Source organism: Lissotriton vulgaris, chromosome 9 (genome assembly GCF_964263255.1).
Source record: "Lissotriton vulgaris chromosome 9, aLisVul1.2, whole genome shotgun sequence".
NCBI lineage: Eukaryota > Metazoa > Chordata > Amphibia > Caudata > Salamandridae > Lissotriton > Lissotriton vulgaris.
Genome location: NC_141697.1, coordinates 1,141,228,015 through 1,141,252,089, shown reverse-complemented (window position 1 = coordinate 1,141,252,089; position 24,075 = coordinate 1,141,228,015). Strand labels below are relative to the sequence as shown.

Genomic DNA, 24,075 nt, shown 5'->3' with positions numbered 1-24,075 from the left:
CTAGGAAGCCCTTAATATTTCCTATCTACATATGTTCATCCCCTGACTATCTGGAAGATGCCTTCGATGCCGTAATAGGCCACAAACGTTGAGCGGATACATTTTTCACTGATTGTCACTGTTTCTGCAGATCATCAGTTTGGAGAGGGACAACACTGAAATATTATTTTTGATGAGGCGATTGGCAACCATAGATGAGGCATCCTTCAGGTATTAGTACAAAATTGGTCGGGGGGAACCAGTTCTTGGATATGTGCACTTTTTTACTTGAAAACCATTTTAATTGGCAAAAATTACTGATGGATGTGGTAATATCCGTGGACCCTGATGCTGAATTAAGAGACAATTATGAACTACTTGCGTAGTTGTCTTAAGAACATCCTTAGTGGCGTAAAAAAAAAAGGGTTACTGTGAACAAGAGACTAATCACAGGCAAAGGCTTTTACGTTTTATTATAGGAGTGAACAGAGAACCTCAATCGATGTCCCTTGGCGGTTGCTTCAGACTAAGCCAGGAAATTGCCTGGAACCCTCACCAAGAGATGCCCTAAAACATTCTATTAACCCCTTGCGTGCTGATGACAGAACGGTTCCGTCATCAGCTACGGGTGAGCTGTGCTGATGCCGGAACCGTTCCGTCATGACTCCGCCCGCGCAAGGCGGAGTCAGCACAGGCGGAAAATACGCCCCGCACGCAAGGGGTTAATGAACGACATACCATAAAGAAACAAGACTTGAAATAAATACATAATAATAAGTTTTACTCTAGCTGCGTCTGTATTACATAACATAAGTTTTCAAAAGAACTGTAATGTTCACTGAGCTAAAAAGGTCTGAAAGTGTGAGGACCTCCCAAAACGTTTTCAGAAGGAGCTAAACTGGTCCTAGAAGATGGGACCAGCATTCCGATATCCTGCCTTGAAGACAGTGGCACCGTTAGGGACTTCATTTGAAGAGGTGTTCCATCTTCGGCCAACCATATGAGGCGAATAAATAAGATGGTCTGACAGATCTGAATTTTCATTTAGGACATTGTTTAAATCCTCCTCTATATTGTCAATTACTTAAAGCATGTGTCAGAAGTGCCATCAGATGTATGACCTGGCACACTACTGGAAAGTTAGATTTAGGTAGACACTGATATCTGTCTGCACTACTTCACCCTGCTGAGTAACTATTGAAAATATCAGACAAATAGGGTAATTCCACAGAGGGAAGTGATGAAAGAGAGGAAAAGACCAAAAATAGCTGTCTCAAGGGGACGTTCTCACAGGATAATGTGTCTTCTTTTGTCAACACTGCATAGCTAGGAGACCGGATATGGCGCGTGACAGAAATAAAAAGATGAACTAAATGATAGCTTGTTAAACACTACATAATCATGTATAAGGGATGTGCAACTCATGAATACAGAAATAATCCTACCCGCTTCCTTGTGGGATAATACAGGCGACCTATATAGCCAGAAAGTAACGCAGAGGAAAGAACCAGGGTAGAACAAGCATAGCTGAAGGGCACAGTAGCCAGATGGAGTGAAAAATCCAGAAGGACCAAAGCCTGGTTAGCCAATCAAACAAAGCTGGTGGTAGAAAGAGCCTAAGCTGAACTCGAGGGAGATGGAAGGTCAAAAACAAGCATAGTGCGGCATCAGGAGTCAAGTGAACAACATCTTGAAAGCCGAAAGCTCAACAATGCAAAAAGTTGAAAGATACCGATACCCATGCCTTGGCGTCCTACATTCAGTTCTAAGTAATTGGTCAATACCACATTACAAAGACAGAGGAAGTATCACTTGACAGTAAAATATGATCCTGTGATGATTCATTTATTTCCATAAGTGGAAACGACCTTGCAAGTTTGGACTCTCCTATAGAGAAAGCTAGCAGTTCTTGAAGGACCGGTCTGACAGTTCGGTGTGTGGACTGGTGGTTTTTTGTTGACTCGTGGGTATTTTTGTGGTCTTATGGACCTTTTTTTTATCCTCTGGGACAATTGGATGCAGTCACTCGTGTCTAACAAAAGACATATACAGCTTGTCTTTACAAGTTCAAAACTGCCCTGATTTGCAAATGTGAGACACTTATTTTTAGCCATCTAATTCGGAGGCACACTTATTTTGGTGCGTGGGCCTTTTTTCTGTCCTTGTCCGGACCTGCAGACGGCGTTCCGATGACAGAAAAACATTGCCCAGAACTCCTTGAAATTACCACCTGAAAAGGCAGGCGACCCATGCGCCTGAAATTGGGATGCATGTGAGGGATGGTCGTCTCTAATGGCAGTAAATTTACACCAAGTGCTATACATTTAGCTACTGAATTAAATGTATTTCATTTACTGTAATTTTTACATCTGAAATTTTGCCAAACCAGCTGCATTCATTAATAATTGCTGTAGTGCCAGGTGGCAATCCTGTTCATAAGACACTACCACCTGTGGTCTCTAGATTGCCGCCAGTCTTTCCCATTGGTGGAAGAGGTGTGGCGCAGCGGCCATGGTGCCTGACTCCGAACCTCAGGGTTCACGGTTCGGTGCCTGACTCCGAACCTCGGGGTTCACGGTTCGGTGCCTGACTCCGGACCTCGGGGTTCACGGTTCGATCCCCGACTCCGGACCCAGGCCCGACTCCAGGAATTTTTATTTGAGTGGGCCAAGGGTGCATTCGGGCGGGCCACTGCGGGCCCGATTTTGTCTCTTATATGTCTAGCCAGGCCTGCATCTGGGCCGTCCTTTATCTCTTCTTAGTCTTACTAAGCCCAGTAAAATGCACTCTTTTACAAATCTCTTTCTAACTGATATCACTCTCAAAAAGTGTTTTTTCCATGTAATGGCCTGTCCCTTTGATGGGAAGAGGAGGTTTCTGAGTTGGGTGTATCAGGCATGTGACAATACTCGTGCTCCCTCTGTCTGAGCCTTCAGGGAGAATCCCTCCAACTGACCCCTGACTCTGCAGCGCATTCCCTTACAGGCTTGATTATCCATTTTTCTACCACCCTTTTCCAGTGCATATTATCTCGCAGTTGACCTTGGTCCACAGCCCCATACCAGCCACCATCTGGTTACACTTTTATTTTTCCCAGTAAAAACATTAATAAAATCACCTCTTAACTTGAAACATTGAATATAGCAGTAAATATAATTAGCACACACTTTAAAGTATGTTCCACAGTTGCCATAATGATCCGACTGCTAATTAAATAAACACGCATTTGCAATGTAATTTCTCTCACATTTGCAAGAGTTTAAGCTATTGGCATTGTAAATGACAATGCCTTTTATTTATGTTTTAAAAACCAACACATAAATAAAAGACATTGTCATTTACAATGCCAATAGCTCAAACTCTAACAAATGTAAGACCTATTGCATTGCAAATGCTTGTTTTAAATCTTGCGCCTCTTCTGGCCATGACGCTCCCTCCTCCCTGCGGGTCTTTAAATTCTTCACTCACAACCTTCGTTCATTGAGAGAGCACTTCTGTAATGAGGACATGTGTGAACGGCAATTTATTTATATAGCACTTACTACTTCTGATGAGGCTTCGGGATTTAGTTGTTTCAGCTCTGAATGTACAAAATATACAGTGTATACTATGCCTTTTATTAATGGGCTCTGAATTCAACTCGGACTACATGCGCACCATATCAAATAAAATAAGCATTTCTGCAGTGAGAACCCTCTGGCTGCCCTTCAGACAGACCCTGTCTGCCACCCGTTCACAGCCAGCACTTATAAAGACACGCCCTCTGTGCACGCTTCCAGCACATAGGCCATGCACTGAATGAACATGACTGTCCTATGTCTTCCCCGCATGTCCACATTAGTGTTCCGACCTTCCATTGATTGTGAAGGGATTGTTGGGTGTAAAGTGATAGGTGCAGCACTGAGTAGATAGACTTCTGGACTGAAAGTGCCTGCGTAAAAAAATACAAATCAATGTTTTTAATATGTGTTATCAATTGCATGAGTTTGTGAAAAGTCAAAAGTTATTTGTTTTTATGTATATTTTTGTTTGTTTGTTTGTACCTGTAGGGGGCAGGGGTGCAGTAAATCTTATGTTTATTTTAAATTGAAATGTCCCTTTTGAAGGGTGTTGGTTTGAATGGGGAGTGCTGCCTAGAAGGATTTAGGCAAGCGCCACGGTATTGTTTCACATTGTAACTCATTCTCAGGGGACGACCATACAGGACTAGGTCATCTGTGGGTACACATCACCACGAATTCACAGTGCCCATTTCAAACTCAGAGGTATGAAAGGCAAAGCTGGTCCAGTAAGAATGTACGTCTAAGCTGAATGTTGCACAAAGCAGCAGCAGGTGCTTTGACACGATGAGCTAAACTGCATCGCTTTGTATCCCAGTAAGTCCACTGCATTGTATGGTTTCACCTAAGCCTCGACTTTCTTTTGATATACAGATCTCACCACTTTGAACCCCATTTACAACGTAAACAGCCTCTTCGTGTTGATTGTCAGGAGGTAGAAGGCAGGGGGAGGAACGTATAGAGTCTCTGTGACAAAGGCAGTTTCCCATTGAGCTATCCACATAAAATTCTGTTTATCTGCATTTAAAAACTACCAACAGAAAAAAATGATTGCTCTCCAGCAGGATCATAAATCACCAGAGTTATCAGGACATTATCGTTGTGTATCGTTGGCAGAATCACTGTGAGGGCCCAGGTTCATGTTTGGGTGGGCCTGGCCCACCCGGTCCACCCTCTAGAACCGGGCCTGTCCGGACCTCCGGGTTCACGGTTCGATCTTCGGCAGCGGCGACAGGTCAGCCCAGCATCATGTGACTCTGGGCAATAGCTGGCTTAATCTTCCCGAGGGCCCCCAGCGCCGTGACGCCACTTCGGATGTAGCTGTGCGCTTTACAAATACTGGTATTTCATTACACAAACTAGAACTGGTCGGCACATTGAATTGAATTGCTCTGACATGAACTTTCTGGAAGTATGGCCCATAACCATCTTTCACAATGTAAAACTTTAGCTATGCGTTGTCATTTAACATTTAGGTAATGATGTGGGTCTGTTTTTATCTGCCTGCGGTCCCTGCCCATGACGTAGAATATATGACAGCACATAGTGCATTCACCATCTTACCCGTTATTTTTTAGTTAACCTAAATGCTTGAAAAGGTGTTCTGTTGCCATTCTTTATTACTTATTTTGCTACTGTTGATAATTACTTCTGACTGTAAAGGCTCCGAATATATGTCCGAGCTGCCAGTGGTAAGGTATCATTGCAGTAGCGCTGAGTGCTAATGACCGATTTAACTTTGGCCTAATTTATTCCCATGTGGTTGTTGTCTGTGTTAATCAGAGGCAACCTCATGTCCTCTTGTTTATCATTGACCATGTCTCTGGGGCTGCCTGCTTACAACACCGCGCCCAGAACATAAACACATGCTTGGAGTACTTTGCTGTCGCCCAGGAGATTTTGAAGAAAAAAAAACAATATGGCACTTTAGCACTTAACGAAGTTATCTGGTGTTCTTTTACAATAATTTGTGAATTCTAAACCTGCAACTTTCTAGACCCTTGTATAAAGTTATAACTCCAATGTAACCATTGTTTATCTTTCAAACATACAAATGCATATAAACAAACTATTATTGAACCAGTGCAATAGCAGCACATTATTACATGGCAAAACTCGTTTTTGGCTAATCTTCATACATTTATGACTGAAGTTCACCGAGTTTCGAATAGCTCCTGGGATGCATATGTGGTTGCATGTTTTTATTATAGCGCTAGGGGTTTCTTTTGAAGCACATTAACCAATGTGTTTCAGTAGTCCTCGAATGTACTCTTTGTTCCCCTATGGCTGAGACCCTTGTTATGGAAAGAAACACATGAATAACTTCTGTTCTATGTCGCAGTTCAGTTGCTGCAGCATGTACTGTTGTGCTGTAAATAAAAAGGGTCCCTAGCCTCCCGGGTTACCCGTGATGTCCCTCTGGAGAAGAAGAAATAAAGGAGTGTTCCTTCTGGAATCCAACCAGAGCCTGTCCGGTTTCAGATGCATCCCTGCAGATGGTGCCTGTGCTTTCCACATACACATGAATATCCGGTGAACTAAGCAGGCTTTTCCACAGAAGGTTCTTTGTTTCACCTGGTGTCGGGATGCAACATGTAATTTGTTCACTTTTCTTTAATGTTTGCCGTACAGTGCCACCATGCAGCAATGGCCTCACATCAGGAAGAAAATAAAGGAAACCCATGTGTTTGCTTTTCTTGGTAAAGGCAAGAACATCCTTTTGAGATTGTTTCTTTCAATTCCCTGTCTTTGACTTTCAATGACCTTGTAATGGGAGCTAGCCCTTCCTTACAGTTGCTGCAGTAGGAGTACCGAAGGACACCTTGCTCTTCGTTTGCGGATGAGGAACAGGTGACCACTTCAGTTGCCATCGCTGCTGACCTCACACCTATCCGTACAGGCACGTTCAGCAGTTCAAGCCATTGCTGGTTATTCCGTGAAGTCATTACGCAAAGATTGCGTGGCCTACACACACCTCATTAAGCAGTAAGAAAATAGCAAACTGAAGCTTCTCCAGCTATGATGGGCACTGTGTCGGCCAGGGGACTCCTCTGGGGGTTGGAGGGGTGGTGGAGGTGGAAGGGAGGAGATTGGCCTACCCGACTCCGCCTCCCCACCCACACACCTCTACACCCCATAGAATAGGGCTAGAGGAAAGGGCTTGGGTGTCGAGCCAGTCTGGTACCCTTGAGCCATGTTGGATAAAGAAGACGGCCTTTTGACAGATCCTCATACAGGTTGTCCTGAGTTCATGTGCATACCAAGATATTCAAGGACCTGATGGAGCTGGTGTGAGAGGCGAACTAAGTGTGAGTCAGGCTAGGATTCTGAGCGGGTAGTAGGGTCTGCGTGAACTCTGGGACCTCCAAGTCTTGCAGATACAAAGGGGAGTTAATTTGAATGAATGTTTTTATATAGATTGAAGACTGATGGGATGAAGAATGGAGGTAACTTTGGGGTGATGAGATGAAGAATTGAGCTAACTTTGGGGTGATGAGATGAAGAATTGAGCTGACTTTGGGGTGATGGGATGAAGAATGGAGCCAACGCTGGGGTGATGGGATGAAGAATGGTGCTAACTTTGGGGTGATGGGATGAAGAATGGAGCTAACTTTGGGGTGATGGGATGAAGAATTGAGCTAACGCTGGGGTGATGGGATGAAGAATTGAGCTAACGCTGGGGTGATAGTAGGAAGAATAGAGCAAACTTTGGGGTATTGCAATTCTTCAAGGGAACAGGATTGTGTCACAACATAAATGGTATCCGTTTTTAGCAAAGGAATGATTCTCAAACTAGACGGCCTCTCCAAGCCCTGGATCAAAATGAGTTAGCAAAAGAACAAAAGGCGGATATTGCAAAGGTTAGTGAGTGCATACAAATGAGTTGCTGAGAAAATTGACTGAATGTAGCGCTGTTGATAGGTGCACACAACCTCCGTTTGTTTGAGGTGTGTGTTTTTTCCCTTCTCTCTTAGCATGGGTGGCTCTAGGCTCATGGCGGCCCTGGGCAGGGAGTGTAGGTAGGGGGCCCCGGAAGAGGGGGTCTGGGCGGGGCGGAGCGCGGAGGACAGTGAAGTGGGGGGGGGTTAGGGTGTTTGGAAGTGGCTGCCAAATCCCTGCCAGGGGCCACCACGCAAATATGTATCCATCCTCAGATTATTATTATATTAAGGATATATATTGGCGTGGTGGTCCCTGGGGTTTGGTGGCCCTGTGCAGGTGCACAGCTTGCACATGCCTAAGGCCGCTCCTGCTTTTAGGTTTTCTGTTGTTAATTGCGTTCTTTACCAAATCACACAGTCCAATCATGCTCCGCTGTCTGATCTGAAGTTACACCTCAGTGAAATAAGTAACTGATGCGCAGAGCGAGGAATTTCCCGCAGCCCTCCCGGAGACTAGTTAAACAAGGCCACGGAGGTTCAGCAACATTCTTCGGCTCTGCGTGACCGAACACGCGCAGACGTCGTCTTCAAAGAGGGGTGTGCGAGCTATGAGCGCTGACGTGGCATTCCCGCGCTTTCAGCTCCCGTCCCGAGGCCTGCAGGCACATGCTTGCTCACCACAGACCTTTTAGGAGGAGGGTACCTCAACGCTGGTATCTGTTTTAAGAATAAGATGACATTGTGGAGGTGGGTGGCAGACTAGGTGTTTCCCAGAGAAGGGAGAGCAGACATTCTTTTCAGCGCGATTCCAAGCTCTAGTAGTTTGTTAATTTACTATGCAGTGTTTATTGAACAAAACATTCACGACATGTGAAGAAAGAGGGAGCATGTTTAATTAATGCAAGTTACGGCAGCTGCGGCGTCATTGAATTTGTATCACAAAAGCTGACTTTGTAGTATTATTGTTTTATGCGTAGTTTCTGAATCCCCAGTACCCAGGGGCGGTGGGTGACATTTGAAAGTGGTAGGGCGCAAAGTGATTTGCATCCAGCACCGTAGCGCGGGAGCGCAGCGAGCGAGCCCGAACCCCAAAAGGGGGAACATTTTTAAATAAAATGAAGAAAAATCATGCATTTTCAAGCAAATTTGAGAAAGCAGGAAGGTTAATAAAGAAATTGTCAACGTGCAGTTATTACATTAATAGATGGCATAACATAGGTAGCAGCTTATTCAGTATAACCACAGAGCTTCATACATACCGTCCTATTACGCTCAGGTGCTGAATTCAGACTATAAGACTTCAAGAAAATCTCATCTCTAAGAGTAGAAGTTGCACAGCAGTGTAATTTATGGTTTTGCCTATTTGTTGTGTGGCCATCGCCACCAGCCATGCACACTACACATTCGCCTATGATCTTGCACCTTTGTTTTTGTCCTTAACAAATCCAACTTCTGAATGCTCCCTAAAAAGTGCACTCTAGACCTAGCACACCGATCCAACTGCAGACCAATCCTGAAGGGCCTAGGCTATTCCACGAAAAACTGATTGAAATCTGAGCGTTAACATAGTTCTGCAACTACCTTGAAGAAAAAACCTTTGTCTCCGACTGGGATCTGCCCTAGAAGAGGCACAGACTCTGCACAGATCTCTATAACGATTTACATACAATAGTGGACACAAGCTTCATCAATACCCTTCTGTAATAAATGGTGCACACGGACACGCTGCACTGAAGACTGACTGGTAGTGGTACTAATGAGGTGAAACTTTGGCCAAGATAGCGTTAACGTTTAAAGATTACAAACAAAGGAGGTAACAGTAGTACAAAATGCGCCGCATTATGCCACATAATATGCCCTCTTTCATGCCACGCATAATTTTCCCTCCCTGCCGCATAATTCCGGTGGACCTGCATTTATGCATCGGTGGATTACGATCAGCCAGACACAAAGTATGCCCACGAAAGAACGAAAGAATTACAATGTGCTTTATTATGCTCTATGTTTCGTTAGGTTTTTATTAAAAGACTACATAAAGCATACCCGCATATAAAAATGTAAAATCATACTCAACAGTAAATGAAACAATGGAATTTATCTACAAAGTGTTATTCCCCACATGCCTTAACTTAAACTTCTTTGGTTTGCTCTCAAGCATACATTTGAATTACACACTGTGGCAGCCTATTATTAAACAAACAAACATTTTTGCCACTAATCAGGAATTTATGGTTGTGACGAATTCTTTCTGTCAGTCTTCTCAAGAAGCAAAGGTTTGGGACTGTTGCTTCTTTCCTTCAATTTACAGGGTTCAAAGAGAATTAAATTGGCCAGAACCTCGAGGAATAGCCACATTACCACTGAGTGTTAGAGTCGCGCAATTGACCAAGTACAGCACTTTAAACTCCGAGAGATGACTGCACTTAACTAAGTTAAAGAAAGGCTCACTGTACATGTAGTTTTAATTTATATGCATTTCCATTTTTAAGAGCACGGAAGAGGCCCAAAAGGACTGCAGACACTGTACAGTCACAGAAAAAGAAACATTTAGACGTGTTTTGATATAGGGTGGGTGCAAACAAGGGATAAGCAGATACATGACGACTGTAGAGGGCAGCAAATGAAATGAAGAACAATGAGTCAGCCCAGGGCTCGTGGGCTGCTGGGAGGAGGGGACTTTCAGCAGTGGAAGTTGGGCAGAAGGGGGTGAGTGGGTGATATGAAGGTCTTTCATTAGTAGGTAACTTTTGTTCACCGACAAGTGTGATAAGTGGAACCTTTTCAAATGTTGAGAAAGCAGGGCAGTTTCTAATTTTGCAGTGATCAGACCGTCTCTCTAATTTAGGCGACACCATGGAGACTACAAGGTTTCTAAAATCGATGAGATAAAGGAGGGATATGATGTGTTAGCTCTCATGTGAACCATTGCTATTTTAGCTGCAGTTACGGTGAGCAAAGGCATCAGAATAAAGTGCATCGTATGCAACAAGCTCGCTGTGCCTCTATGCTTGCGTGCAGGTATGACAGTATTGCATTTCGATGGGCAATGTATAACTAGCACAATAAACAACCAAGTTTCTACCCATATGTGAAAGACACCTATCCATTCTTGCATTCACTCACTGTCTCAACATACACACACTCACATTAAGACAAGCCTGACCCTCACTCCTGCACTGAGTCACTACAACAACTCACACACCATTTCACATAGCATCCACTCACACTATCCCACAGAAGACCCTCACTTGTTTACGCACTTGTACATTCACTCGCTCATCAAGCACCAGCTCACACAAGACCCCTACACATGCACGCACTCATAGCAACAAACCTAGGCATCTGAAAAGGGGGGAAAAAATCATGCAAAACATGTCTGGAGTCGTACATACTTTCATAAAAACACGACAGAGGGTGTTCTGGGAGCAACACACTTCTTGTTAAATGGTTCAAGACTCTTTTGTCAATAGGATTTTAACATTAGAAGAAAGGCTAGTCTTAAAGACTGAAAGACGCACAGCAAGGTTATGATAGAATTTCTTTTCAATCAAATGGGAGCTTGAACCACTGGAGGAGATAACCGAAAGGAGTCACCGATGGATGGGAGGCTGAAGAGATGGACTTTGAGGCAGAGCTCTCAAGTTACCCTATTGCCTGAGTGAGTAGCTCCCAGACCAGACTCCGCCACACCCTCCAACAGCTAAAAAATAGTGTCAGAGACTCCCCTCTGGATGTTCCAGTTCCACTACACTTGTAGTGTACGCATAGATATGCTAATACATCCCAGGTGAGGCACTCCGTGGGTGATCAATCAAATGATTCCAACGTTCTTATCCAAATATTATTTATTATTCAATAGTTTTCATATGGAATTTGTCAATGATATTGGCATCATATCAGTGAAGTATATAGTTGGTCCAATTTAGTAGAGAATAAATGCGAACTCCAATGCATTTCGGGCGAGGCGCCCTTTGTCAAGGAGAGCTGAAAGGAAAAGACGAGCCGGTGTCAGAATGTAAGCTGAGAAAACGCGGGAAGATTAATAGTTAAGTGCCGATCAATTGGTGAGTATAGACAAGTGCTTGAGCGGTAAATGGGTAGGTGCGGGACCCGCGACAGCGTCAATACCGCACTATCTGTTCTCCCCACGTTCATTGTCTTCCTTCACACGATTTAAATCCCCATCACACCCATGCCTATTCTTGAGATTCCTGCATCTCTCCCCACTCCTCTTAGAACACGATTCGAATCACCTCCCGCACCTACCCATTTACCACTCAAGCACTTGTCTATACTCACCAATTGATCGACACTTAACTATTAATCTTCCCGCGTTTTCTCAGCTTACATTCTGACACCGGCTCGTCTTTTCCTTTCAGCTCTCCTTGACAAAGGGCGCCTCGCCCGAAATGCATTGGAGTTCGCATTTATTCTCTACTAAATTGGACCAACTATATACTTCACTGATATGATGCCAATATCATTGACAAATTCCATATGAAAACTATTGAATAATAAATAATATTTGGATAAGAACTTTAGAATCATTTGATTGATCACCCACGGAGTGCCTCACTTGGGGATGTATTAGCATATCTATGCGTACACTACAAGTTTCTATGATCTATTGGCGTTTTGACGGAAACGCCACCCATGAGTGCATCCACACTTCTTAAAAATCACTAAAAACTGCATACAAACCAGCAGTGCACCACCCAGTTCCTTTTGCTAGCCAGTTCCATAACACCATTGCACAGCACAACAGACGTGTCATGCATGATTCCTTTCAAACGCACGTACAAGAAGACGAGGGCGCTTGTGCGGCCCCGTGCACGGCTATGAAATTAAAAAGGAGGATATATTAATTTACAGTGCATGCGAGGTGATCCACAGCAGGGAAGCCAGCGCCCAGAGGCCGAACGACAAGCACACTTTGTTATCTGCGAAGCACTGCGTTACTACATGACACGAATGGAGTCGCAATAATTCTACTTAGTCTGTCAACTATATACTGACTGATAGTGTACTCACTATTATCATGCAAGATATCACGATTGACGACGGGTCGAGACACGGAGACAGTGAGACTCGAGGATTCGAGATTGATAAATGAAACCACACAGGGGCAGACACAGGCAGGCTGGTTGTAGGGCAGACACGACACCACGAGGCGACTAGTCACTAGAACCGGATCCTGCCTGCCATCAGACATCAGCAGCCTGATTAGCGCCGCACGCCGTGAAATGGCCAATCACTGCATGACTACATTCAAGTCAGACACAGTGATTGGCCACTATGCAGTGCGGCTGAGCAGCAGTGCACCACCCACGCGTGGCATCCAATAATGGATTGCCCTGCCCTGCTGCGCCATGACCGGCCAATCCTGGCGCTGCATGCAGCGCCAGGATTGGCTAGGGGGGCACACTGACTACTCGCCCTCTCGCCCTTCCTAACGCTGGGGGCTGCTGCCCGCTAAACCAGCACCCCCCCTGGTCACTCTCTATGGGGGGGGACCTAACTGCGCATGCTCGGGCAAGTTTTCAGCCCCATGCTTCACTTGCGCGCTTGGGGTACCTGTCTCTGCTGCTGCAGCCTGAGCCCTGCTGTCACTCAAGCTGTGCAGGACAGCCCTCCTGCGCGCAGCGCACTCCATGAAAATTCGGGTGCTGCCCGGATTCCAGGCGGGGCTCGGCGGCGGCGTTTAAAAAAATTACTCGTGTGGCGATTATTTTGTAAAACAATAGTACAACATTTGCCTTGCAGCCGCGGGTCCATGTGGGCTAGTGGGGCTATGCCCCTATGCCACAATTGACGCACCGCGGCTGCCAGAACCCCTTTGCTCGATGTTTGATTCATGCAAGTTACCGCTGCTGCTACGTCACCGCAGTTGTTGTTAATTCCCGGAAAGCTTTAGAAATCTAGGTATTTAAAATATCGTTGCATGCTATTTTTATCATTTTTAATGTTGGAAGTTCTAATGCAATTCTTTTGCATAATTTAAAATAATTCGAATAATATGAAAAATATGAAATGCAAACTGGTTTCAAACAAGCATTACGCAATTGCTTCTTTAGAAAAAAACACTACTGTAGTTTTTTGGCAGGGATGTGATCCGCATGTTAGCGGTTGATTGTTGCATGAAGTACGTATCTAAATTTCAATGTATTTGTTTTATTTATAGGTATTTATAAGTTTGCAAACACCAATATTGATTTCAGTTAGTTGATGCCGAACATGCCTTGTGTTAAGCCTCTCCATTTGTTTCACAGTGTTGTCAGCCACCTGAAAAGAAACACCCTATGTCCTCGCTTTCTTCGTGGCAGCCTTGAAGTCAAGCCTTCTGGTATGTTCTTATTTTTATATTTTTGTTTTCTAAAGGAAAGCCAATAACCCCATGTGGAGTCCTGGCACTAGGGTAGGGAGTGTAGAAGCAGATCTAAATGAAATTGAAGAAGTCTTAAAATGACTTATATTTTGCTTTTTCCAAAATTGAGAGGAATCGGTAATGATTTTAATTTAGATGGTGAAGGGTTCCACAGCTTAAAAGTAAGAAGAGGGAAGGAATGGTTCTCATCTGGGGTTTCCTGGTGGTGCCGACAATCAATAGTTTAGAACCAGACGAGTGAAGGGTCTGATAGGGTGATGAGACTTCCATATGGATCGAAGATCTGATATCTAAGTTCGGGTATGAATTATTTGTTGTACATTTTATTCCATTGCCATGCTGAACTGGGAAGTTCATGTATTCTACTTGCAGTTGGATTGTATATTAAGTGGTCAAGGGCAGTGCTTATTTACTAGAAAAATGTGCATGGATTCAAGGGTTTCCTCAGGAGCCCACCCAATGCCCGAGTTTCCGATAGCCAAAGCTCACTTTCTTTCACCACCCTACAATCTGTGTCTGTTTATATCATTCTTGCATTGTCTCTTGCATCCTTGCTTTCTTCCTTTCTCAAGGTTTTCTTATTTTTCTCTTCTGACATCTTTCTCCCTTTTCTACCTTTTGACAGCTTTTTCTGGGTCAAAGTTAGAAGATAAATGAACAATAAGTTCAATTTCCCACAAATGAACACTGATGCCTACCATCTGCATACATTATCATTTGTACAGTCGTTCCTAGGGTCAGTAATTTCATATTGAAAATCCCCCGTCTGTTCCAATCGTAGAAATTGATAGTGTCTTTTCTTCTATTCTAGCTCGGCAAAGATTTTGTAAAGCATGTAATTTCGATAGTGTTTTGAGAAACCCTTGCCAAACCTTATTAAGTTTTGAAGTGTCTTTTGGTAACTTTGCAGCCTTCAGCTATTGAAAGCTAATAAAAAAAACTTAAATAATGTTATGTTCAAGTCTCCTTTCTGACTTCCAAACCCAAATGGTGCATTGCAAAATTTCTGTGAACCTTTCTAGAGTAAATCCTGTCTATTAAATGAAATATCAGATTTTAAATTACCTATATTATTTTGCGTAGACAGCCTTATGTGAAATGGCTTTTAAAGCCCCGAATATTGCATATTGAATCAAAACATCTGGTTCTTCTTTGGTCCAATAGAACAATCCTGCACATCATTCTCTATTCCATCATGTCTTCCACCACACTGTATCATGCCTCTGAATCCACAAAATATTGGGGTTGTAAGTGTATGTGGTGCCTGGCAGTATATGTCCCAAAAGACTGCTAAAGATATTTAAGTAAGTGTTTTTCATATGAGCAACCGCATGCATCCCCGATATTCTTCAAATTTAATTTGTAGATATTTGTAGTAGTATTTTTGTTGAAAGGTGAGTGGAGGTGGCAGTCTAAAGAGACTCTGTTCCCAAACAATCTACAATACTGAAAGAAGCCAATGCGAAATTTTGCTACCACCTCACCATTTCACTACCTTACACATTCTGACATATTCAGTGGGGAAAAGTGGTAGCTAGTGAGCTGATTTGAGGTGGGAAAAAGATTAACTTGATGCACAGGCAAGTCCGTTTTCATCTTTTCAAATGTGACATTTGTGCCAAACTATTTCTATTTAAATCAATGGCTGAGAACTCTGGGTAGTTCCTAGTTTTAGCTGGACAGCTGCTTCTTTTTCAGTCACATCTCGCATGTTTTGCGGGTGGGGGGGGTTCACGCGGGGCGATTAAAAAAAAAAAAAAAAAAAAAATTAAAAAAACTTACCTTACAGTGTCCTGCGCCGCCTCCACTCCTGGCTGTGTCCCGCACCAGTGTTTTCCTGGAACAGGAAGCATGCATCCTCGCTCCCACCGTCTAAGCCAATCACAACACTGCAATGGCAGCGTCGTGATTGGTGCGGACAGCTCCCAGCCAGGCGCCTATAGAGTAGGCCATTTTCTCTATTTACGCGGCTTGCAGCCTACATAGATAAAATGTAGAGCGTGCATGACTGGTTTGGTTGGCCCTGCGCCGACCAAACAATCTGGGCCAACAACAGTGGGCAAACGACTCCTCCCCAACCCGCCCCCAACCGGGCATACCCTCCCACCCGCCTGCCCGCAACCAGGCATACCCTGCCTTCTGCTTTCTCGCAGCGCAAGAAGCAGAAACATAACATGGTATTTAAAATACCATTTTATGTTTAGGCTTCTCGGACTGCAAGAAAGCAGTGCGGCAATGCTCCTCCGCCGTAATGGAGGAGCCGCCCCTGTTCATTTTATGGAGCACATCTCTAATACCAATGATGCTACAATTCTGCCTACCTCAAATCTCTGTTGTTCTCGCGCACTTTCTTAACCCCTTCGATGCTGATGACGAGCTGAGCTCGTCATCACCCACGGGTGGCGTGTGCTGATGACGAGCTGAGCTCGTCATGTATCGCGGTAATTTTAAAATTGCCGCACAGCGCAAAAATCGCCGCAGCAGCGATGCGGTTAAGCTATTAAAGTAACAAAGCCTTTTGCTATTTTTGTAGCAAAGTATTTAAGCATAGGATTAGATAGTGCAATCAATGCAGAGTTGAAAAATCCCAAAGGCGTTTTTCATTCCTGGCACAGTATCACTGCCTTGAACTGACATAATACCACCCAAGCAAACCTAGAATAGTTAAAAGCAGCTTCAGACATTATTTCTATTTAATAGTGCTGGTATTTCAGTAGTATAGAATGAAATTTTTAAGTGTTTGCATATCTGTGTGGGGAAATGCCTCTGTATGCCATTGCACTGTTTTACTATGCTCAATAAAGCGTTTACTGCTGAGATCCTTTTTTAACATACATGTCACAAGTCGGGGGGTGGAAAATTGCTAGGTCGGTGGTTTGCAAAGTCTTGTGTTAATTCGACATTTCACCAATTCTGCATTTTTATTACATGTGTTTGACCACAGATGCTTGTACAGCTGCTCCTAGAATACAGATTTTGCTGGTGCAAAGTTTTTGCTGGCGTGAACACAAGGGGTTATTTGTTCATTTCATGGGGGTCAGGGCCGGACTGGGAACCAAAACCGGTCCCGGCAAAGTGCTCGGCCAGCCCCCGGGGGAAGGTCTGAGCTCTTTCCCGAGGCCGGTTTTCGGCCAATTTTGTTGCAGGGCCGATTTTCCAGCTATGCTGCATAAACCGCCCTGTAACAAAACGGCCTCCACCCTTGCGGCGCATCGGGGGATTGCCCGGTGCCCGCAATGACCAGTCCGGGCCTGATGGGGGTGTGGCCCCATGCAAATGAGGAAACGTTTTGCCTAGGGGCCTGAACCCTATTTCAGACACGGGCACAGAGGCAAAGAAGCTGTCAGGAGGTGCACTGATTGTGCATCATGTAACGGTGGTGCACCGTCAGAGCCCCCCCTATAGGATGCCACTTGGAAGTTGGGGGGGGGGGGGGGTGAGAGGTCCCATGGCAGCTCAGGCAACTGCAAGGGCGTTTATTTACCCATTGTTTGGGTTTTGGTATTGTAAAGCATCGTAACCTCTTTGTTCGTTTTGTAACTTTAATGCCGTTATATGTGGATGTGATAGGTTTAAGTTATCTTCTTCAGGTTGGTTAATGTGTGTAAAGTTGAGTAGCAAAACACTGTTAAGTACTATAACTCTAGTCTTGTGAGAGGCTATGCCCTTAATTTTCTCTTGGTAGTTTCCCTGTAAATTTCCCCAGAAATAATGTATATCATATCCTGGCCCAGTCCTCGTGTAATTCATACCTTTAGCCTTGCCCCACACCTTCCTATTTAGTTTTGTCTTGCAGTGTTCCTGGTCTTTGGCTTCCATTTGACCAACTTTATGCCTCATTCAACAAGTTCAGTCCATCAACACCCTCCGCTGTGCAAGCTGCATGCTACAGTGACTCATGACCATTGGCCATCTCACGCGTTTTGTCATTAGTGGTAGGTGAGGTCTGTGTTCTTGTTTTTTAACCCCTTTGATGCTGGTGATGGAACCATTCCGTCATCAGTCACGGTTGAGCTGTACTGATGACGGAATGGTTCCGTCACGACCACACCCAGTTATGGAATGTCCAACACGCAAGGTGTTAAAGACTTTGGAAGATTGTTGCCGTCTTCATTTCCCTCTCTTTTCTCTTCCTTTTGCGAGCTGAACTTGCCCAGTTCCCGATGCAATACTGGTTCATTTTTGTGTGTGAACTTTCCTGTCCATCCGATATCTGTGTCTATGGAATGAGGATCTCTGGAAACCTTCTTCTTCCTAATCTGTATGCTGATGGTCTAGAGGCACTTCTGTCATGTATGTGTGAAGCTTAGTATTCTGGGAAGACTGGACTTCATGTTTTCTCTCGTGGTCAATCGCCCTCCTGGGGGGAAATGCTCCCTACACTGGTTATTTTATTGGGGCAGGAAGGGGGAATATTCAATGTGTAAGAACAAACACAAGTAGTATTTTACAGCAGCAACCTGGTGGTACATTAGCTCAACTTACAGAAACCGCCCCCAAATAATTTTCAAGATCATTGTTACTTTTAGAATGACCCTGGAGAATGATACATCATGTATTTGTTTCAGTCCTTACAGGGTCGGTTTCACTTGCATCAGACAGATGGGTTCCCTTAATCAAAATTACTGTACTTGGGTAATGAACACAGAGCCCACAAACGATATGGAATTCAAGTCCATGCAGTCAAATCACTGCCTGCTATACAGCTAAAACAATGATGTTTGATGGAAAGATGCTCCCTGATCCTATTGCTCAGTTGTAGGAAATCTCACCTGCCTATTGTGTGCTCCCATATATTTATTTATTTTGAACTACTGTTGATTTTCAATTTCTTCTGCAGCCGGAGTCTTTCTGAATATGCATTTTAAATTAATATACATTTCCCTCCAGCACAAGCTCTGTTAACTTGAATATAGCTTGACATTTGGCAGGTCAAGAGTTTACAGCTGTTGAGTGTTAATTATTCATAACTTGTACATTACATCCTAGCAGTTCTAGCACAGGAGTAACCTTGTCGGGTCATATTTTCATCTGTGTTATGTGTCATGTGGAAATAAGTAACACTTTTATCTACGGCCTAGCATTGTTTGTGTGTTTGTGATGGGGCCTAGTGGCCACTGCCAATTTCAACCTAAAATATAATTTACTTTTTCGATATAGATTTAGGAGTAATATATGTGAAAACAAAGTAAATGAATTATTGTTAAACATACCTCTGTAGCATTAAAAGTTTACCTTCGTCCTAAAGTATAACATTGACATATGGCCAAAAAAGCAAAATGTAATTGTTTAAATCCCTCTTTTCAGAGACTTAGGGCCTAAATACAATGATGGTGGGATACGCCTCTCCGTCGCATTTTAGGCTGTCTGACCACTGCCTCCTCGGCTTTCCCACCGATTGATTACCATCTCTGCGGTGACACCGCCACAAGACTGCCGCTATCACTGGCATTTTTGCTACTGGGCAGCAGTGGCAGAGGCGTGCCATGGAGGGGTCCGGCCAAGCTTTCTGCCAGCCCAATCAGGACCTGCCTTTCCGACGACTTTTTCCTTGCGGGGACACCACCATGTGAAAGTCGGCGGAAGGGCAGGTAGCGAGGCGAATAACTGGCTCTAGGGCGAATCTGCCCTTGTGAGCTGTGACTTATGCTGTTTTGCCCTCCAGTGCCATCGGGTCGGATGCATGCAAGGTTTCTCTTGCACAACATAATTTAAGGAAGCAGTGTGCACGACTGCCTGGAGGCACTGTAGCATGGCTTCTGGCTCATAACCAGAGCCGACGTATGCTGCCGCCATGACTCCACTGCCCACACCCGCCAGCCCTGCAGATAACCTATGATATGGTGGGCGGGATGTATCTGGCTTGGTGGTGTTTGCAGCGGGCAGGCATTAAACCGCCGAAGTCATAATAGGCCCCTTAGTCTTTCTGTCCACAATAAACGTCCTATCATTTGAGGCCGTTAAGGACAAAGGCCTTGAGGAATTTTGTGGGATTAAATGTTGGTACTAGTAATTGCCCATGTTTGCACCTTGTTCTTCCAAAACTCTGCTCACTTGCCATTTGCACCAAAGGACCCAAGAACAGTGGAGCAAACCAAATAGCCTGTTCCAATTCATAATCCGTGCTAGGATCTGAAAACGTCTAGTGTAGCAATCCTAAAGCAGTTCTCAGAGTGTCGTTGTTCATCCCTAGTAAGGCCTTCTGCAATACTTCACGGCGGCCATTAAGTAGTGGTTGACAGATCATTTCTTTACCTAAATTGATACTGTATTGATGTATATCATGTGCAGAGCACCTTCTATATAAACATTTTCGAAAACCCATAATACATCAGACAGAATTGACGCCTACACCATTAATAAGCCGGTGAATGCCGCTTTAAAACGAGAACCAAATGGTTTTAAATCAAGAATATAGAACTAGTTTTCCAAACCACTCTCGCCATTGCAGTTTGCTTAATTAGTTCACCTAAAAGTTCTTTGTGTACTAAATGTATCTGTATATTTCCTAAAAGTTCCTATTTTGTTGCAACGTTGTAAGTTTTTGGGCTAATTCACAAAGGAATTTAAGCCTACTACAGGAATACTGCTTCATGTACACAAATGCTTTTGTGAATCGGCCTTAGATTTTTTTATAGTGCATTCTAATTTAAATTGAATGGCAATGTTGAGAGCCTGAATTTTACGGGGGTTGAGGTTCTTAATATCCGTGCTTCCCCCGGCACCCCCTCCCCCCCCGCCCCCCCCCCCCCCAAAAAAAACTCAATGATTAGTGGAAAATTTTGACCCAAGACTTACAGGCTCTTACCGCGCAAAGCAAGGAAGGTTGCTTAGAAAGTGCAGGGATTAGCATGTAGGCAGCACAGGTATATCTCTGGTTTTACAAGTGTTAGAGGGTCAGGTCTCATACAGCAGAGCTGACCCCTCAAATGATGTGCATGCTTTGTTTTTAGGCATCAAGACTATCCCTCTACTTGCATATTACGTACTAAGATTCAGACAGCAGAGAATGTACATGGGACCTACAGATTCAGGCCTTATATAGAGGAGGTCTCTCTACACAGCACTTACAGGTGCATGTATGAAATAGCACAGCTATCTTTCCTCCAATACAGAACTACCAAGTTAGGCCTTAGACAGCTATTTCGCACCCTCAGTCAGCAAATTGCCACGCGGGTTATACAGCTCTGACAATTTGAGGTCTTAGCAGAGCTTTTCCTCCAGTTTCATGGCCCTTAATTTTTTGTCTGATCGCACATAATGTAGATAAATGAAGCAAGATGCTCAGTATCACACTGGGTTTGGGTCAGGAGCCAGGATCTCATCACTGGAAGGAAATGATTGATTTGTGAAAATTCTAATAATAAAAAAAGTGTGAGACCCCAAAAGATTTTGTTAGTCATGTGCCACCTACAGTCGCTGCTGAAGCGGCCCGCTTCCACCCTTTGCTCCCCACTGCGCCAGGCTATCAGCTTCTCTTATCTCCATCCATCCTTCTTATCCTACGTAACTTTCTCCCAATTTTGCTCTCTGTCTTCTACCCACATATACCCAGCTGGCCTTTAACTTCCCACACGCAGCAACACATTCTGCACCAACACCAACCGTATTAAATGGAGAAAAGCAGCGCTTTGTACAGCTCCAAAAAAAGCAAATAATCCAGAGTAAATCTCCTATGTTAACTCTATGATCCCCACGCAGCCTTATGAGGAAAATAAAACCTAGAACACTGCTAGTAAAGCTGTGGGTCTGTAACACTTGCTGCCTTATGAAGATCCAAGGCCAAACTTTGTGAACATAGAAAAATATAGAATGAGAATTGTAATCAAGACATGGATCCTAAATTGTGGATGCATAGAAGGATTGACTATCATTGAAATTCTTTGGCAATAGATATAAAAAATATGTATCCTATTTCTTTGTAGAATGTGATGCACAGCAACACGTCTCTTATATAAAGCAAAACTAAGTACAACTGAACAATGCTGATACTATCAAAGTAGCGTTTGGTTATTGAAGCATTTCATTTTTCTTTTCCTAAAAATATAGTCCATCTGGAAAAAAATGGTATGAAATCGAAAGTATTTAAAAATAAAAACTGCACTTAGCATACTTTGCTGAAGATGCAAGCAAACCTTTGGACATGTTTGCAAAATTCATAGCCACCACAACAAACAACTGTTAACCGGTACAAAAGTGGAATACAGTATGAAATCTACAGTATTTGTAAAGGAATTCTATACATTCTGTAGATGACCTTAATAAAATTGAAAAACACTGATATCCGCTTCATAAATATTTATCCCCGCGGACCTTGGAAAGATGAAGTTAAAAATCACCAATCCTTTGTTGTAGATGAAAAGTACTTAATCACCCCTAGTTAAAGTTCAATGCATGACTGTTTATTACTGTGGACTATCACCTCTATTTTCTTCCTTAGTTGCCTTCTTATATTTTTTTTGTTCCTTCTATGTTGATATTTACTCATATTTTTATTATATGAAGTACTATTTTCGAAAGCCTGTTGTATAATCAGCTGATAAAATATAATGTATAAATTAGTTACTTTGACCATGTTAAATAAAATAATAAATCTTAAACACAAAATTAAATAACTAAATATTCATGGGTATGATAAATAGTTTTCCAGGAATAAAAACGTTCTACCTAGCTTGCACAAGTCTCCAGAGAAAATATCTGCTTGAACTGGCCAGTAATAATAATGGGGGTAAGACACCATTTACTTTAGGTTGTAAAGCAACTCATTTCATAAACATTATCCGAATATGGTTCTTCACACTAGGTTTTGCCGCCTTACCGAGGATGCTCTGAACTTCCTCTGTAACTCTCTACATTCTGGTAAGGCATGCTTCAGTGAACGGTATCTCATATACACTAGCAGTGGTTTTAATAATGTAATGCTAGCAACAGTACAATATGTCCCAACAGGAGGCGGTAGAGCTTTTCTATTACAGGACATTCTGGCCTATAGATGATGTCCTGTGTCTGTTTATAGATGTGTCCAACGTTCATTGTACCAGATTTTAAGCAGAGCATCGGTAAAAGCTTAGACATGTTTCCAAAATAAACACGGTCAGAAAATAGAAACTTGTGCGAGGCTTACCTGAAAACAGGATGTCAGGGTCTTGATGCTTTTTGGGACATTCTTCCAACTGTCATGGCAACTGCATGCCAACTTTAGTTTGTGGTTTTGATTTTACCTTCCTCCACACCAACCTGTTCAGTTCACTCATTTAGCCAAACGTTTGCTGTGACTATTCAAATGCTTTATTAGATTAAAAAAAAAGAATTGACGTAAATGTGTAGTTTCCTGCTGGGCCATTGCAATAATGCAGAACAATTTATGTGGCACGGCTTTCTGAATTATGTGGCCACGAGAGGTACATTATGTGGTGTGTAACGCAATTGAAGTAAATTATGCTACACGTTCTGTAGCTTTGTCTAGCTATTTTGACATTGTAACACAATGTTACAAAAATAATTGCAGTGCCTGAAAATACATAGGTTTTGTAAGAAAATATCTATATACACATTCGGCAAACCATTTTCGTATTCACTAAAAGTTAATACATTTGTCCTACATGGAAGCATAGGATTACCACTGTATTGATCAGGTCCTCTCTACCTTCCAGCGTCCAATAGAAAGAATAAAACACATACAACACTGTACCTAGAAGAAAGCAAGTTTGTACCTACATTTGTTTTGTAGCAACCGGTGTGCTTTATTCGTTCCCCGCAACCCACTTATGTTCCATAGCTTGTCTTGATATTTGGGGTCTACACTGTAGCCACAGGAACCGCGGTTGCAATTCGGCTAGGTTGGCTCTGTAGAACAGACCAGTACATTTTATAGTTATTATGCACCTGTCTCACTTGGAGGTATTTTATTAATAATTCCATGTAACATTAAAAAGAGAGGCATCATTTTGGGCTTTTTTAGACAGTCTGTGTCCCTGCTGGGAAAAAAACAGTACTTAGAGATAAACGTCTGTCAAGAGAAATGTAATCTGTGTGAATAGTGGAAAAAAGTAATGAGCTGGAATGAATCCTTCTCTCCCCTCAGTTGAAATGATATGCAAGTGTTTAAGATTTCAGTTTCCTTTTGAGACAAAAGTCCCCTAGTTAGAAAATGAGGAAGTTCACACTGTCTGAATTATATTGTTGTTAGACCTGTCAGCCTTTGGGTGGTTGTTCCCCAACCTTTTGCCTTCCTCCTCTATTTTTGTGCTGATCTCGTTTTTGCTAACCA

The 24,075-nt window shown here is 43.2% G+C and overlaps 1 protein-coding gene across 4 annotated transcripts in view; it reads left to right on the top strand.

Annotated features, from left to right (window-relative positions):
• PRKCD (protein kinase C delta) overlaps positions 1-24,075 on the top strand; it is a 450,985-nt gene that overhangs the window by 186,226 nt on the left and 240,684 nt on the right. For all 4 annotated transcript variants that reach the window (XM_086939184.1, XM_086939183.1, XM_086939182.1 and 1 more), the window contains exon 3: positions 13,690-13,763. The gene's annotated coding sequence lies outside the window, so the exon portion shown is untranslated. The remainder of the gene's footprint in view (positions 1-13,689; positions 13,764-24,075) is intronic.